Source organism: Colius striatus, chromosome 11 (genome assembly GCF_028858725.1).
Source record: "Colius striatus isolate bColStr4 chromosome 11, bColStr4.1.hap1, whole genome shotgun sequence".
Lineage (NCBI taxonomy): Eukaryota > Metazoa > Chordata > Aves > Coliiformes > Coliidae > Colius > Colius striatus.
The window spans coordinates 14,298,797-14,318,024 of record NC_084769.1 but is presented as its reverse complement, the minus strand read 5'-3'; the positions used below and the strand labels follow the sequence as shown (position 1 = coordinate 14,318,024).

Here is a 19,228-nt window from a genome sequence, read left to right as displayed (position 1 = left end):
CAGTTTCATTTGAAAATGATGTATTTACGTTCTCCATTCCAAAACAGTGTAATTTTTATCTTTTTTGTGAAGCCTTATTCGTGTTAATTTGCCTGTTCAGCTATGTGCAAAGATTGGCAGTGAAATACTCACTGGTAATTTCTCCTCAAAGGTCAACCAAATGTTAAGCATAATTTCCTGTTCCTGTATCGTAATGAAAATATAAAAGAAATCTTTACAGAATGAAGTTGTTGGGTTAATTTTTGTCTTTTCTACTCATACAGTGGAAAGCATATCCTCTCCTCCAAAATGCTCAGTTTCCTGCATTTAACCACCGTAAAAGTAACCAACCTATGATAGCACAGGCCTGTCTTGGAAGTATTTGCTTACACCTCGGGTTGTCTCATCTGTATCAGTCCTTTTAATCCTCAAGTTTTTAGATGGGTTACGGAAAGTGAGATGATCTCGATGGAGGTTTTTTCAGCACACTAGAAGCTTTAGAAAAACAGATGCTTCTTTTGTTTTGAAAAAGCCTGAAGATGGTGTGACATAAAATACAGCACTCTGTTCAATAGTGTTTACTGCTTTGTAAACAGTACCCATGAGTGCTGTGGCTTATGAGCAGCTCTTGTGCCTAGTTTCCATCAGATAGTAAGTAGTATGGTGTTATCTCCATGGGTGGAAAGCACATCCAGAAGGAAACAGTTTTGTCTTGGTTATCAGAGAAACAAAGTTGTGGACGGTACTCATAGACAAATAGATTTTTCTGCACTAGTGTTTTGTTTTTTACTGTTGCGGATAGTTTGAAAAATAAAATCAGAGTGCCTGTAGGAGCTTTTAGATGACAATAGGCATCCCCCACCCTCCCAATCTCCTTATTCATGCCCAGCCAAGCCAGTCTGGTTTTCCATGAGAAGGATGAGGTGGTGTTAGGAACTGCTTTAGAGAATTTCATTTTGTGAACAAACTTGTGCTGAGATTTGTCACCCACTCCTCAAGTTACTTTGAGATGTGGACCAGCAATCCCATGCTTATCTGCATTGTTGCATAAGCTGATGGTGGATGTGTGTTCTGGCATTTGAAAAACATTTCAGCTAGGTAGAGAGATAGGGAAATATGACCTGTCTCTAGCCCTTCTCCCTCCTGAAATTTGGAGTGGAAAGACTATGCAGGTGAAACTTGCATTCCATCTTCAGAAAGGTTTTAATGGTGCTGGAGGGCAGGAGAGACAAGGTGGAGAGCGGTAACGAGCAGTCTTACTAACACAGACAACGTCGTAACTGAACATTAACCATTCCATTAGTATTCAGTATTGTTGTCACTTGGAATTATATGCAGTTAGGATTTGAGTGCTGTCATGGTGGTGTTTTAGAAAAAATAATAAAGCAAGTAAAGTCAGACCTTCTGTTAGTTCCTCAAAGATCTTCCCAGTTTCCTTTTACTAGTTCTGTCTAATGCAGATTGCATTTGAGTCAGCTGCTTTCGTCTTGACACTTATGTCATTCAAGCATCCGTAAAGTTAGAATGCTAATGTCTGCGTTTCAGCTGACTGATAGGTACATTGAAACCTATCTTACTTTTGTCACTGAAACACGAAGCTTCTTTTAATTTTCCTGACTCTTCAGCATTTACAGAAACAAGATAATGGAATGTTGCTAGAACAATTTGTAAGCCTAATGTCTGAAGTTTATTAAACACATTGGGTTTTTTTTTCCCCCCAAAACATGCTCTGTCCTTTCTTCTTGTAGGTGCTTGTTATTTAGCTGGTATGTAAGCTGGAGCAGAAGAAGTAGTGATAGACATGTGAAAAATGGTGGTTTTGTTAGGGAAACTTGATTCTGTTAAGGGGCAAAAAAGGCCTTTTGGATTTGTCTGAAAGTAAGCATTCCTCTGTAGTTTTTGGTTTGTCAGTCTTGTGCTTCTTTATGAAACCCAGCTTATGACAGTAAGCAAGACAAACCAGACACCTCATGTTTTTCTTGAAACTGTTGTGGGCATTATCTATGCTATCTTGTGTAGCCAATCCTTTATATGTCATTGGAGAGGAGAAAAACACCTGTAATTTGTTTTGAAAGCAAGGAGAAACAGATTGAGAGGTAGGGAAGACTGGGACACGGCCTTCCCAGCTCTTGCATGTAGTTTCCAAAAGAACCCTGAAAAGTGGCAGTATTAAAATATGTTACTAGTATGGAGCAACAAAGTCTTAATTGCTTGATACAGTACACTGTGTTTTGTAGCTCCACCCTATCATGTAATCCCATTTATTGAACATGTTTTGAACTGGTTGAGGTTTCTTATACCCTGTTTGTAGAATAGGTGATTAGATATTTACCTCAGAGATAAAAATATTGTGGCAACTGTGCACTAAATTTGTCCCTGACCACTTTATTTACTGTATTTTGTACTTGTCATTCCTTTTCAAGAAGTATTTTCTTCTCTTGCCTGGGCGATGTGTATGTGAGAGTGTTACTCTCCTCCATATCATTAAGAAAACTAAGTCTAATATCTAATTGGTGCCATATTTTAAGCTTCTTAATAAACATTCCATCAGCTACATATGGAGAAAAAATATGTTTCAAAGTGCTTGGAAATTATAATACATGCAACTTTTGCAATCTCAGGTGAAGCAATCTGAATTCTTTCTGGTTTATCATTATTGTGCTTTTTCAGGTGTTTCATTTTTGTACTTCTTGGTACTGGAACAGTCCTGAGCAACATGAGAGGGGACCTTCATCTATCCCGTGGGCTGTGTGCCTGACTAAGCATCCTTACATGAGGAATTCCCTCTCTACAACACCATAACGTAGTTGGTTGTGTTTGTGTCTTATGACCTACTAAAAATATCCTCTTTCCTTCCCACTTACCTTATAAGATCCTTTTCTGCAGTATTGATGTGTAACTGCTTTGTATGCAATTTCTGTATCTTTGTGGTGGTTTATGCCTGCTTGGTAGAGTATAGAAACTGTCCAAACTTCTAAAATAAACGTTTCATTTCAAAAAATAGTTTTCTGACTGTAGTTTAAAGAGTAAACATTGCTCTTATGTTCTGAACACACTAATAACACATGAAGAATGTGGTGGATTTTTCCTAAATTTAAATCTATGTTACTGGGAATGAAGCAGATCTTGTCAAAATTTCAATAAATAACTGGATACAGTGATCATTAGGAGTTGTGGAAGCCACTGGGATTAGTAAAGAAAGCATAATTTCCATCAGAAGCTGACCAAAGAGAAGACTGCAAATGGTTACACTGTAAGAGCAACTAACGGGTTGGAGAGAGATTCGTTAAATTAATCCCATCTTATATTCATTAAAAACCTTGGTGCAAGAATTAACTCCCTTATTAAAAGCTGTAGATAATACAGGATTCAGATTTTTTTTGTTTGTTTTTCAGAGGACAGGCTTATCCTGTAAGGAAAATAAGACAAAGTCATAGATCTGAGTACTGAAGTAATCAATAAAATTTAATAATATGAAATCAAGTATTTAAGACATAAGAACATTGCTTTGTTTTTAGGAATCATGAATTGATAAATAGGAGAGAAATTTGGGAACAGTACTATCAAATAATAGCTCCCAATATGAAGCATGGGTAGGGCTGACCCACCAGTTACCAGTGATTCACTGTCGGAGCAGAGCATACCTAATAGTTTCACAGAATCCTAGAATTGTAGGGGTTGGAAGGGACCTTTAGAGATCATCTAGTCCAACCCCCCTGTAGAAGCAGGTTCACCTAGATCAGGTCGCATGGTTTCTCTGCCTAGTCTGCATCAAATAATGATTTCTGTTACTGGCTTGGATAGCAGAAGAGAATTGATGATGGCATGTTTTCTGTTTCATCCTCAGCACCAACTAGGGTGACTGCAAATATGTTGGAGAAGAAGTTTCAGTGAAGAATTTTTGCATGTATTGTAAACTTGTCAAGGTAGGATATGATTGAACTCATTAGTGTCTGTAGAACATAGGGTTTTAAAAATGTATTAAAAAGCCTTTTTTTTTTTCCTAAGAAATATATCAGTGTTTTAAAAGTTGAGACAGTTTCACTTTCACCGTTGTTTTCCACACTTTCTTTACTTTCTGTGTGAGAATACACGTGGAAACAAAAAGCATTCTTTGAGAGTATTGAAATATCTTACTTTTTAAAAGGAAATACATAAATCAGAGTCCAATTTGTAAGACACAAGTTTAGTATAAATATTAGAAACTTATTTTTAACAATAATGTTATAGGTAGATCTGTTGAGTTACTGAAGCTTATGGCAATAATCTGAAATAATGGCCTCTTCTAAAGACTTGTGCTGAAATCAGCTGATGTAATAAAATAAATTGTAGTTCTGTCCCCATTTCTCTGAAAAAGAATGCTGCTACTCAATGCCCTATTAGGACAGACAATAGGCTGATCAACAGGAACATCTGGATCCAACTGTCAAATGGCCTAGTGTGGCAATACAGCTAATTGCAGCTCCCTCTTAACATTCGTGTCCTAGTTCAGATTCACAGCGTTGGCAATAAGATTATCAGTCTATTACACTTGAGTTTTTTATGTTTAGAAGAAAACAGGGAAAAACCTCATTTGTTTGAGAAACTGATGTAATTTTAGTAACTGAGGAACACATAATGTCCTTTAAATTATTTAATACATCTACTTTATGGACTGATCTCGCTGTTTTAAACACTTTGTCCAGACCCGACAATGTGCCAAGGTGAGTTGATCATATATGTCTTAAACTTCAGAGGTGTTTGGAATGCTTTTGATTGTTTGTATGTCTGTATGTTGTATATAACAACACGATTTCTGAAAATATTGTGCATTTTAGTTAAATACCGAATTGACTTTGCTTTAGGGTTTTTTTTTCCCTGCTTGTGTTTAGTCTCATCTGAACTTACTTGGATGAGATCTATTACAAAAGAAAAAAAAATGAAGAATTTGTCTATATAGGAATATCTTGTAAAAGAAAATTCTTCTAACAAGCAAAATCGTTATTTCAAACCTGTGTTGTACATGTTCTTATTTCCTATGGAGTGTCTAATTGACTTTTGTTTGAATTCTCCTCTGAAGAGAAATAAAGGTAGCCTTACTGTTGAATAAATGAGTGATGTTTTGGATAGCGTTAGAGAAGGAAAGCAGAATGAAAAAAATCTTAGATATTTAGTAAACTGAATTGAAACCTGAACATCTGTCTTGAGCTTTTGTGAGGACTTACTTTTTATTTTTTCTCTCTCAGAAAAATATGTTGTGCAATCTCTTATGCATTTTAAATTTCTTAGCTATCAAAATACAGAACATCAAAATGTCAGTATATATGGAATACAAAATTAATTAAAACAGGGAAGAAGTGAAACTGGGATTTTTTTTTTTTTTTTTTTTTTTTTTAAGTCTGGAGGAGACTGAGGGGAGACATCATCACTGTCTACAACTGCCTGAAAAGAGGCTTTAGTGAGGGGAGAGTTTGTCTCTTTTCCCCAGTAAGGAGTGTAATAGGACAAGAGGAAACAGCCTCAATTTGCACCAGGGGCGGTTTAGATTGGACATTAGGAAGAATTTTTTCACTGAGGGGATTCTTAGACACTGCCACAGGCTGCCCAGGGAAGTGATGGAGTCCTCATCCCTGGAACTATTTAAAAGCCATGTAGCCGAGGTGCTAAGAGACATGATTTAGTGGCGGAGTTGGCATTGTGAGGTTAGTGGTTGTACTTGATGATCTGAAACGTCTTTTCCAACCAAAATGATTCTATAAATATGTTTCATCTGAACTAAAAAAAAAATTTACATGACTTGAACTCATAAGCACTAAAGCAATTCTGAAAAGTAAATTTAAAGTATTATTTCAATGTCAATCTCTCTGTTTATTTTAGAAAGAAAACTTAGGTTTCTAAATCAGTTAAATGGTTTTGAAGAGTTCTTTTGCTATCTGAAAGACATCTTAAAATTTGTAACCAAATAGATGCAGCTAAAAATGTGTAGAGATCTTGATACTTCTCCTTTCTCTATGCCTATGAACATTGGCTACTTTATATATTTTTATGTGTAGCAATTACTGTTCCAAGACCTACATGGATGGCTGGTGTAGCCATTTTCCATGACATGTTAGCTCAGCCACACATAGTTAAGCCTATGTCACTTCAGCTCCTCTTGTTGACTAGAACAAGAAGACATCTCTTCAGCACCGTAAACCCTGAAGCAAGGCTCTCTGTGGCTATGCAGATCCCTTAGCATATTTTTAAATAGAATTATTCTAAATGTTATTACTGCTTTGCCTTCTCAGAGGACTGTACACATTCACTGACATCTTAAGAGTTCTGGTCATACCTCAGGACCTTTCTGAACAGTAATATTAATGTGTTAAATCTTTCCCTTACAGAGGTTTTGGCCCTTAGTGTTTAGAAGAGAAACTGAAAAGCATGTTTATAGGTGGTCCAGCTCCCCAAACCTTAGGAAGACTACCGGGTTTCCTAGAGACAGATTGTTTAATCTACTTTTATTGCCTTTGCTTTTCTAATTCCACTGCCACCATCTCATTATTTCTTGTGCTCTCCTGCTGTATCCAGGATGTGATGGAGGTGGGTGGTCATTGCTGGTGCAGACTGATATATTTTTGACCTGTGGGGTGTGACAGAAGTGATTGCACAGAGAAGGCAAGGTCTAGGATTCTGCATTCACTTAACTGTTAGAAACAGCTGGTGGTGACAGGAGTTTGGAAGGGAAGGAGCAGATCCTACTCTGTGTCTTCCTTTGCTGCTGGTTGGGTTTTTTTTCTTTATCTGTAAGTGGACATCAGTAAAAGTCTTTAGAGTCCAACTCTGTACAGCTACATAGTATTTTCAGATAGGAGAAGGTGTATCATCAGGTAGCTAACAACTAAACTGGCCTTGCCTACCTTACCCCCTACCACCTGAGCTTCAAGTTTTATACCAGTTGTCTTAGGTGCATTGGCATGATACTCTTCCTGGCAAAATGTCTTCAATATATTGTATTTTAATTCATTCAGAATATCATGCTTTTGTCCTTTATTGTAAAAAAATGGCAATGATTATTTTCAATATACGTTTACCTATTTGGACTTTGGCACCTACAGGATAAGAAAGAGTGATTGTGAACTAAAAGTCTAGACTCCAGCAATATTCTGGAAAACAAAACTGAAGGCACAACAAGAAACTTCAGTGAAAGTTTCTGCTAGAGAGACAAATTGTAGAAAAGTGTATGAGCATCAGTTATAACAGGGAAATCTGCCTTTCTGTAAAGATCTGCCAGAGTCATTGATGAAGATAAAATCCAGTCTTTCCTGAGCTGCTTTGTGTGATTGTGTGCCAAAGATCATATGCTAAAGGGATCAGAGATTTTATGCCAAGTTCTGTGGGGTTTAAGGATTGCTTGTTAACTAGAGGAAATTTTTTTCTTTAAGTTGCATAAATTAACCTTTCTTCTAACAATTTATCTTTTGTTTGTGCATTACTGTTCCTTGTTCATTTGTACCGTCATCATCATTCTTTTTTTCCTTCCCTTGTGCACTAGTCACTTCTCATATCACAGGGGGAAAAATTCTGCATCAAAAGGACTGGCACAGCACGTGCTGCAGATAAGAACCTGAGTGCGGTGTTGGATCAGATTAAAGATCCAGAACTCAGTAATCCTGACAGTGATGAATTACATGGAAAAGTGTAAGATGCAAGTCCTGTATATGGTAAATCTTCCTTAGTGGACCTACATATGAACTAGTTATAGATCAGTTTCTTGATTTTGTTTTGTTTTGACATGTAGATACTGATGACTGTAACTTTTTTTCTGTAGAAGATGTAACTATTTTTAAATGTTCATGGTAGACTCAAAGCCTTTCTGATGTCTTCCAGGCAGTGAAGTACTGGACTGAAAAAGGAAGCTGCTAGTGTGTTAACTTTTAAATAGAGTGCATTGCATAAGCTTTAATGTTCATTTTCATAGCAAAAGAAAGAACAAGCATAGATCTGAAATTGAGGATCATGTTGTTCATACATATGGCATGTAACTATTATAAAAAACCTTATTCTAATGCAAGTACCTGATAAGAACAGCAAGAGATGTATGACCAGTGTGGGCTGCTGCCACTGACTCACTGTGTAATGACAGGCAAATTACTCAGTTTTCTGCGTCTCGCTCTAGTCCTTTATAAATGAGAAATATTGTTTCTCAGTAAAACTCTTTGAGATCCATGGATAAAAGGAGATTATTTTTTGTACGCCTACTGAGTATACGAATTTGAAGTGAGAAAGTGCAGCAAATACTAGCTTCTATCCAAGTCTTTATCAGTATAGACACATTACAATGAGTCTTGCTGCTCATTATGGATTTTATTAAACTGCCTTATACTCCTGAAGAACTCTGTAAAGCACAAGCAAAAAGAGGAGTTTAGATTGGACTTGGCACTTGAGTCTATGTTCTTTTCAGGTCTTTTTGTAGTTAGTGCAGCTTCAAAAACCTTCTGACATGTGCATTGGTAACTACCATTCTGTTTTATTTGTTACACCAGACACTGTGCCATCTTCACATGAAATAGAGCAGTTTTCTGTCAATCTCCATCACTTCTTCTGCATTATGTGTTTGGCTATGTTTTATAAATTAATTTTCTTAATGTTTTGGAAATTTGATCTTTGCACAATTGTCTGTGTTAACACCATGGTCTTTCCTGAGGCATCTCTTGAAACAAAACACAAATTAGTGATTTGGACAACACAAAACAAGTCACATGCCACTTGTTTCTTCCCATCTATTCTTCATTGTCATTGTTTGCTCTGTCCTATGAAAGTCTTTGTGCATTCTCTAGTGAAAGGGATCTAAATAACACAGGAGATTTTAAGTGCGGTAGATAGCAGATAAGTAAAGAAATGCAAGTTTCAGGTGTATATAGAAGATGGTTTGATTAAAAATAAAGAGAATGACATTATTTCAGCACTGACATGTGGCTGTTAACTTAGGTCTGTTGCATGGTTTATTTTTTAAGAAATTCAGACTTATTTTGTGATAATCCATAAATAGTTGTGGACATGGTGGTGGGTATATCAAATTTTTGGTCTCCAGTACTTCAAGGAGGAATATGTTATTTCGTTTTGTAAATGACACTCCTATGGTTTTGCATCTTTTTCTCCTTCCATTCCATTTATCATCATTATTCATCCCTTTTTAATTTCTTGACTTCCTTAGACTTTTTCTTCAGAAGAAGTGCCTGCTTTAACTTCATATTTTTAAAAATTAAAAAACTAATTTCTTCCCATCATGTAACGATCACTCCATTTTTTTCTGATTGTGTTCTGCCCTAAATTCTGTAAATAAACAATGTAAAACTTTAGGTTTTAATTTCTCTGTACATTTTGCCCATATTTTTACCATTTTCCACTCTTCTACTATTGTTTTGAAATCGTTTTTATCAAAATGAATGATCTTGACTGGACGCTAATACCTTTACACCGTTTACCTTGTTTTGACCACAAAGAAGCAACTTTCCCGTGGTGGCCACATGCTGTGCTCCCTGTGCTGTTGGAGTGTTTATGCTGCTGCACAGTGAACTGTATTGGAGAACTGGTCCCATTGAAAAATAATTTTGCCAAAATTGTGTCGATTCTTAATTCTTCACTCTGGTTTACCACATGGCTGTACAAATGGGTATGTCAGCAGTAGGGAGAGGTTGATGCAAGGTTGGGAAGGAGTGGCCAGTCTCTGGAGTGGGTCAGGAATGCTTGTTTTAGCTAGTGGTGCTAGATTATGTCAAAATAAAGAGCTCATCAGAGTAAAGTCTAATTGTCTCTGACATTATCACGTCCTACTCTGGAAATCCTGATCTCAGATGCTTTTTCTTCTTTAATCTTGCTCCCTCTCCCCCTTATTGTTTAACACATTTTTCAAAGTTGCTTGTTCATATCTTTCTTATAAAATCATCAATTAGGATAAACTTCCATTTCTCAGAACGCACAGGAGGTGAAGCCTGTTATCATCAGGACATGTTGAAAACTTATTTAAATCATTAGGGAGGACATCATTATTCAAACCTGAACCATCATTTAGAAATATCTGTTAAATAATTATGACCAAGTTTAGACTTTAGCTTTTGAAGTTAGATATTTATAAGTTTCAAAATAATTATTTAATAAACAGTTTTCCAAGGCAGCACAGTATGATACCTGTTTAGTTTGATGTTTTAAAGACTGAAGCCATTTTAACAGAATCATTGGCAAAAAAAAAGCGTAGTGTACTTGTATCTGTTTTCATACTGTTTCTCCAAAAAGTATAGGATACTTTCACAACAAATAATTTTGCTTGTCACGTCCCTGATATCACAAGGTGCTTTTTGCCTGTAAACAAATGTACTAAGTAATCTCACCTTTTTCTTTAGTCTGCAGAGACACACCTTTCATTAGTCTACAATTAAGTTATTAATAGCAGCATAAAAGTGTTTGTGGGTTGGTTTTTAGTTTTGGGGGTGAGAAGAGGGATGTGTATTTTACTGGACAGATATTCCGAAACGGTGAAATATGCAACTGAATCTGTTACCTGCAAAGCTACACATTTTCAAATCTGAGCCTAGATTAAGGCCCCCAAAGAAAACATTTATATCTAAGTGCAATTCTGTTCCCACAGTGCTGCATGAGTAGACGTTCTGGCATAATGGTGCATATGTTTCAGTCTCAAAATATTTCAGCTAACCTAAGAATATCTTTTTGTTGTTATTAAATAATTTATGTAAATTGTGTTTCCTTTTTCATTATTTACTTGGAAAAAAGAAACCCTGAAAAAGTGTCATTGTTTAACTGTGATACAGACCATTGAGACAGTTTGTGCAACTCAGTTTTGATATTCAGCTATATACATCCTTGTAAAAAAGAGAGGTATTAGTTAGCTTCTGATCAGTCATATGTGCTGTAGTTCGTTCTGTTGTCCTTTCCTTCTTTCTGGCTATCACAGTCCTGATTATTGGCTTCCTAAATTTCCATTTGTTTTGAGGACAAAAGTATCATTCTTTGATTCTTTCAAAATTAAACCACAAAGTAAAAGAAAAGTCTGAGCTTGGTGGACTGAAACAAACTGAGCTTGTTCAGGCTATGCATGATCATTCAATATTTTTTTTTCAATGAACAGATCATTTTCCCAACTTTAACACCAGGGTTTGCATTACTTTGATGATGAACTCTTCAATTCCAGTCTCTTGAAGTATAACCCCCAAATCAGAAATGAAAACCAGACTGTTCTATAGCATGTAAAATGTAAATAAATATGACCTTTTTTTTTTGTGGGTTTGTCCCATAATATCTATGCTTTCTCCTGAAACACCTCAATCATTATTATGTGTACTGTTGGGGATCTGATGCACTATTGTAAGGCTGGCAGCACTCCTCTGCCTGAGAGCTCTTGCCATCACCTTCCTCCTATTCTCAGTACTCATATAATGTCTTTTTAGCCTCTATCCATTCTGTACTGCTGGTACCTGCAGATAACATGGATCCTACCACCCACCCTTTTCCATAAGGGCTTAAACACTGTTCTCTTTTCCCTACTGAAAGAGAGGCGTGATCTTCATTCAGGAATTGCTCTCAGGTTTCTGAGGTAATATTTTTCTTGAATTGGTGACAGTGGAGATAGTGGTTGTGTTCTCTTTACCTCAATGTTACTGTCAAATAGTCAATTTTCTATTTCTCCTCTGTTGCCTAGATTTTATATGCTTGGATGTTGTATTTTTTACGTGTAAGTGTTCTGAAGGCAGGCATCTAATTAAAGGCGTTCTGACCTCCCTTAAAACTGATAGTTATTTTTGAAAGTGATTTTGTGTTCTCTGAAATTCTCTAGCAGTCATACTCAATAAAAAACTGAAAGCCACTTCTTAGTGAAGCCAACAAAACAGGAAAACAAGCTAACTACAATAGTGAGATTCAGATAAATGCTCAAATATCTATAATTTAAAGACCTTTCCCATCCCTCGTGTTTCAGACAGAAAATTCAAGAATCCATGAAATTCCAAGATGAGATGTAAGAACCAGATGGTCAGTGTTATTAAAACTTACCATGTGATGGTGGCATGAGTACTTCTGCTCCAGCTACCAATATCTTCCCATATAATGTTTCAGAGGAACATAGCAGCAGGTTTACAAAATGGCTATACATATATATAGGCAAAATTATTACTGGTTGTTCACAAATGCAAATTATTTTGCAGTAGTGACCACCATGCGCCAGAGAGATGTACATGTAGTATAGCCTATGTATCAGGTTAAAAAACAAAGCCTACCACAAAGTATGCATAAGCTGTAGGTTTGGGTATCGTTGCTTTTCAGTTACTTATTTTGGATTTCTTGAGAGCTAGATGAGAGTTTTCTGCACTTTCATGAGCTCTGTCAGCACTTGTTCAATCTAGTTGGCACCTCTTCATTTCTCTCTGTTTTTTTCAGCAGATTTTCTTAGAGAAAGGCGGATGATCTAACACTGTGAAAAAATTCTAATTTGTGTTTCTCTTTATATACTTCCAGAGGACAGATGGACATGTCTGTTATTTAATAATGCTCATGTTACATCCTTCATAAAGAATCAGAATAGCTCCCAGCAGTCTGCCTGCCTGTCAGCAGCAGACACAAGCTTCTTGCTGGTTTTGTGTTAAATAACAGGGATTTCTTTTCTCTGGGCTCCAGCTTTCAGAGTTTGAGAACAATACATTCTCGGATGGACATCATGGATTCCTCATACTCTTGGCTGCCGAGTTCTCTTTCTTGAGATTTTTCAGTGACTGTCTGATAAATAATTATGCTGTGGTGGTTCTTGGAGAATTGGAGACACTTTTCTAAAGCATAAGGTAATGGTAGTAAACTCTTTACTGTGGCCTCTTTCTGATGCACATAACATCACGCTCATTTCTGAGAAATTACCAGAGCATCTTGACACTAGCCCCCCAATCTAGAAAGGACAAGCTTGGTTTGATTTCTGTCCTCTGACTAGTCAGAACTGAAGAACACTGAGATGTTCTTTGGCTTGCCTTTTGAGCCACCTCATTGTTGACTAACTGAAGTGGTATGATCTGTGGCACTGGCTATGCACTGTTTCATGAGTGGTAGGTAACATTCTCAGCAGCCTCAGTTTGGTACTCAAGTGATCCAGATAGAATCACATTTCTCTTGTTCTCTGGTTTCCCAGACTCCAGTTTTGGACCTGCTAGCATTGACTTCAGAGGACAGGACACACCACAGACCTTTACTATCAATCTCTGTTTCTACTCTCTTTGCGACTTCATGGGGCCATTGAAACCTTTCCAGTCATGAGTCACCAGGGTCTCCTTCCTGAGATCTAGGGAATAAACAGTGTGCTATTGTTGTCTTTCCACAGAAGGTATTGACAATGTCGTAGTAGGCCAGGTTGTTACCAGCCGAACTCCATTTGCTGCCAGTTCTGAGACTGTGGAACTCTGATATTGGCAGCCCATTTCAACAACTGCATGGTTGTATCTAGGTAACTAGTCTGTATTTGCCAACCCACAGTGACAGACGTTTGCTGAATTCACTGGTACGTGTTCTGAATTCAATTTTGCTAATGCCAGTATGATGGTTGGAATTCAGAAGGGGTAATCTGGACTTTGTTCGCTAGAGTGCTTCTCGTAATAATAATGCAGATTTAACATACTCGGATCTCTTTTGTATGTTACTAAAGAATGCAGTTGCTATATCTGTTCCCTGGTTTATTATTCTGTAATAGGAAAAGGTTTCTCTCCATTTCATTGGGTGAAGTTTTTTGCCTCTTCATAATATGGCAAGCTTGTTCATTTCTGTCGCAGATCCACTAGTTATATCAGTAAGGAAAACTGAACTACGTGGCTGGTGGTTTGGTTTTGGCTTGGTACTCTGAATCTTCATGAGCCTTACTATTCTGGGCGATCTCCTACATCGTTGTTGAGATGAAGCTTATTTGCTAACTTATTTCCAGAAATGTGGTGGTAAACTACTGGATTTCCTAAAGTCCTTATTTAAAGTCCTTTGTAGTGAAAGACACTGTACCCCAGAAGAACTGAACATGATCTTTGATCTTCAGATGAGAATATCTTGCTGTAAAGAAAGTAATTGCCTCCAATCAGTGAATATGACTGTTGTTTCTGTGATACTAGAGTCTTCTTTTTGGGAAAATACTTCTTCTGAACATCTGTGGGAGCGTGAGGAAGAGCTTTGTGTGTTCAGCTGGGCATGGTACCATCATGCAGAGAGACCATACTCCACAGACCAAATATTCCTGTTGCTTTCACCTGTGCCTCCTGCAGCTGGTTCTAGGAGAAATGGGATGTGCCGCAGAGCTGCTCGCAGGGTAAAGGGCATATGAACAGATACTTGGAAAACAAAAAAACTAGGTTACTTGGTTTCTTTGTTAATGTGGGCATTCCATGTCCTGCCATACGTCCCTCCTCTTTAGCTTTTTAGTTCTAGGATGTGATAGTTGCTGTCTTCAGAAGTGCTTAAGTAATATTGGAGCATGTGCCTGTTGTAAAATGCCTTTAGAATAAATCAACACAATTTTTTGAATAATCTTCCAGTAATGTTAGTGTTAATACAGCATGGAAAAATTAGCTGAAATCAACAACAACGGAAGACTATTTGATTTTATCCTCTATAGGAGTATTAAACGAGTCTCATGAAATTTTCTTATCTAAACCCTGAGAACCTGTCGTTACAGCAGTTGGGAGGAATAATATTTTTCATAGGCAGTATAAATAAACTGTGCTTCTAAGATAATATAGTTTAGCTATTAGCTAAATAGCTTTTCAGTTTAGCCTGTTCTCTTTTTTTAAGAGTATGAATTCTAGATAAAGTGTTGGAATAAACAGTCCAAGGCAATATTATTGATGCTACCTTATTATAAAAAAGTCACATAATAGCATATTTTTTTCATTATATCGTGCCTTTGCCTCCAAGGGAAAAAAAAAGTATTCTCTCTCTGAGGTAGAAGTTTCACTTTCTGTCATGTCATGCAGAAGGCAGAAAATAATTTAGGGAAGCTGAGTTTAATTATAAAAGAGTGCCTAAAGAAGAGGATGTAGGAAAGCAATTGGACCTGACTGCAGAGGCATATGAATGAAAAGAGTTCTTAAATATTATGCCTGAGAGGAGCACTGAAGGTGTGCTGACTCAGAAAGCTTGTCACCTTTTAATGCCATCTTCATAGATTTATTTGTATATTGTTAGACTGTTCCTTCTCAATGCACTTTGTACAGTATTTGTCTTTTATCTTCTGAGAGTTTCTTCGTGTTTGATAGAGGCTGTAAGTTTTCTTCTCTTTTTATATATTGGAAAACTTAGCTACTGGAAAGTTCTATCATGTCACTGTCAACATGTTTGTGCATGTTGAGAATAAACTTGTACTTAACCCATTTTCCTGCAGGGTTTTCTCTGCTCCTTTAAGTCTTGTTTTCAAGGAGCTTGTCTCTAAGCATTATGGGTGTAGAATTAATTCTGTTGGTGAGGACAGTGGAAAAATGAGGCAAGTTCTTTCAAAAAAGTTCTGAAACGTGGGATTAACTAAAAATTTGATGCATTTGGGAGACTGTTAGGAGCAAGACACTTGACTATGCACGTCCCTCATGGCTTTTACTGCTGGTATAGGAATCTTTCTATACCTCATGATAAAAACTCTGACATTTAAAAGCCTTTTAATCATTTTTGGTAGTGCTAGGAAGGCTGTTACGTTGTCATCCATCCCTTCCATTCATAGTCCTGTAGAATGTATCTCAGCAGACTACATAGGGCACTTTATACCTGTGGTGTTACTCCAACTACAGATATATCTGACATCACTCTTTTAAGCTTAGGAGCAGTCTTGGGCATGATTCTTGTCCCTTGGCTGCAGTTTTTCTTCTTGCTTCCAGGTGGTACATGTTTGACTTTATGTGTTTTTTTGGGTAATTTCTGTTACTGTTCCATCTACTGTACCCACCTCAAAGGAGTAGGGCAAGGAGTAGCAAAAACAGTGATGGAGTAGGCCAGAGAGAAGCTGAAAGCTGATTAGAGAAATAGGCATAATGTAAAGAAATATTTGAGCGGTGAAGGGAGTTGAACAGGTGGAAGGGGGACTGTTAGAGCCTTTAAAGTGGAGGAGGTCTGGAATACCTGGAGGAGGGGAATGGTATGGAACTAATGGTTTCTCTAGTAAATAATTATCTTTGTAGTTATAGTATGGCTACTGCATCAATCTGTGAATCTGACCCATGTTTGTACCTGTCTTTCCAGGGAATACAACAGAGGCAGGCTATTTTAAGATTACTTAATTAGTATATTATTTAAATCACCTAATGAAGCCTAATGACACTTAAAGGGCTGTTAGTAGTCACATTTAAATGTCTGAAAACATAAACTTAAGCGTGCTATCTTCATAGTCCACTGTTATCTGTTATTTCTTTCAGGGATGATAACATGTACTTAGTAACTCAAAAGAACTTTGCATTTGATCTCAGATATTCATGGAAGAATAGCTCTCCTAAGAGAGACCATATATACGTTTATAAAATGAGAAAATATATTGAGAAAATGTTGTTTATATTACTTGATAGGAATTTGATGTCTGTAATGGTATTCATAAAAGTAACTTAAGTATTAATTATTGTAACTTGGTTTAATGTATCTGCAAGTCAAAGGGATCAGCATAGACAGTAAGAGCTGTAGCTTTTTTATTGTGACCTCATAAACTCTCAATGTAAGCAAGAATTGTAGTGGGAAATTTTTGAACTGTCCTTTAGAGTTTTTGAGAAACTAAACTGGATTGTCTCATTCATTTACTGAATTGACATTACAGGTAGAATTTATTGTTTTTCCAAGCTAGCACTAGCGGAGACTAATCAGACCTTACTAAATGATTTATTTTTTTTCTTCCAAAGGACTGCCCATAATTTTGAGGATGACTCACACCAGGTTCCTTCTTTTTACCATCAGCAGCCCTTTCATGTGGCATTATTCAGAAGGAGACACTGCACAAATACTCATTTATGCTCTGTATTTTGAGAGGCTTTTTTTTCCACAGTAGCTTCTGTTCCGTTTTAGAAAAGGGAAATGAACCTATCTCTTGGCAGTTGAGTGGAAAAAAGTGTTCAGTGATGCCCTCAAAGGGCAAGATATTTAAGGAAATAAGGATTTTCACTTGCTGGCAACTTAACTCCTGCTACGTTTACAGAAAACAGCAAAAAATTTGATTCTCACCTTTATCAAAAGGACAAGAAGCTGGAAGGCTTTGTGCATTCTGCAGATCTTTTTCTTGTTAAGGACACTTGAATTTATCATTTCTGTCAGAAGACTTGAGTCTTTCTGGCTCCACAGGCTTGGAGGAATTTCAGAGTTAGTTTTTCAGAGATTCATGCCATCAGCGCATGCTGGAAATATGGGTCACTTAGTTCATACAGATCCTTGACCACTGAGATGCTGGACAGAAATATGCCCACAAGTCCTCTACTATGTTTGGCATGGACCACAATTACACCTCATGAGTAGTTAATTCCTAGATTTAAGAACTGCAGCATCATTTCTGTGCTTAGATTTGACTACATGGAGTTACTACCCTGTCTTTGATAGGGGTTTTGGGTAAATGTAAGCTGTCTGTGTAACAACTTGTACAGAACTTTCAAATATTAAAGGTCTACTATCATAAAAATACATTGACTTGTCTTATTGAGACACTTGTTTGGTAGCTCTGGAGACAGAATGTCACTCTTTGTGTAAAAATAATGAATATGTTAGCAGAGTGTTATACCATGACTGTTGCTTAGGCCGTTGTTGCAGATCAGCTACCTAAAACGTGTATTCCTTACATGGTTTTGGAAATCATGGTATTGTGGATAAGTTTGTTTTTTCTCAATGATTTGCATTGCATTTTTATTTTGACCATGAAAACCCTTTCTGGCATTTGTAGCGAGCCAACTTTGCCGAAAACATGCTCGCTAAGCCTTGCGTTAGGTCTCTGCTGACAGGTTTTCGTAGACTACCACATGCTTCAAATGCTTGGTAGGAATTTCAAACAGATAGACATTCAGCATAAGCATTCATTATTACTTAACATACTTTTTCACTAGAATCAAAGGAAAACTAAGAAGACTGAGGCAACTGGTTAAAATCTGTTGTTCAGACCTGCTGCCTTGCTTAGTCTTTGGCTCAGCAGAAGTGAGACTCAGGACCACGGCACTGCACAGAGAAGTGAACTGACTGCAGGAAAGATGGAGCAGCCTGGACAGCTTCTGTATTGTGACAGCATGGGGATTATAACTGATTTTGTTCAGTTACAATAGTATCTTGTTAACTGCAATACAGTGGAAGAGACTATCCAAATGGTTTTTTTGCTGAGCATTTTGTAAAACTGCTGTATCTTGGAAGGTGAATTAGTTTGCATAGAAAGCTCTTAAATTAATCTACTACTTCAGTAATTTGGCTTCAAAGGGAAAAGAATGCTATATCCTTATTTTTAAAACAATGGGAAAAGATTGTTAAAGGCCAGGACATCACAGCCTCTCCCATATCCAGTTGAACAGTAACATATATTCATTTTTGACAGTGATATTTTTTGCACAAGTAGTGTGACCTTCACTGTGGCATATAAAACTATATTAATCACTTGATTAACTCTTCTTTTGAGAGCGACTTTTACAGGTAGATTACTTTATTGGGAATAAGTAGAAGTCAGTTTTAGACAATGTACTGGAAAAGTGGATTTGTTTCATTTACTAGAGGCTAGTTATATGACCACCTCTGTCGGCATGGTTTTCTTAGAATTAGGCTTTGTTTAAAAACATTTTAAATAAAATTGGTCTGTTCTTTCGTACCACAAGTTTGAGGTGATTTGCTGTGATGACATGTGGATACCTGTACTGGGCTGTGGCTGCAGTCAAGTTGGCATTGATAGTTCTGATAGGAAAGAAACCCCAAAACTGACCTCACCCTTCAGTCTCTCAGCTAAGGCATGGAAACCATGTGCTTGCAGTCTGAAGCTCAGTGAAGAGGCTTGAGGTGGGAATTTGAACCGTCTTACAGCTTTAGTGACAGAGAAAATATTTTAAAGGGGTACTTCCAGACCTCTGGTTCTTGGACAAAGAAGAAGGTTTGATTACTGTCAAAGTATTGTCAGGTGCAATGGGCTCTTCCCATGTTGGTTTTTGTCAAGAGGTAATGTGCTAGCTTCCTATCAGAAATTCTGTTTGTTCAGATGAAAGTTCACAGGAGCAGCACAGAAATAAATGAAACTGAAGACCCTGTATTATGCAGGTGATTAAACTGTATTCAGGAT

General features: G+C 37.1%; 1 protein-coding gene across 3 annotated transcripts in view; it reads left to right on the top strand.

Annotated features, from left to right (window-relative positions):
* Positions 1–19,228, top strand: part of PTPN4 (protein tyrosine phosphatase non-receptor type 4) — a 109,994-nt gene that overhangs the window by 10,439 nt on the left and 80,327 nt on the right. Inside the window, exons 1-2 of one of the 3 annotated variants that reach the window (XM_062004541.1) lie at positions 2,654–2,785; positions 3,827–3,905. The exons of 1 other annotated variant lie outside the window; for it this stretch is intronic. The gene's annotated coding sequence lies outside the window, so the exon portion shown is untranslated. Of the gene's footprint in view, positions 1–2,653; positions 2,786–3,824; positions 3,906–19,228 lie in introns of those variants that run through there. One more of the 3 variants, XM_062004538.1, reaches the window with a different exon arrangement.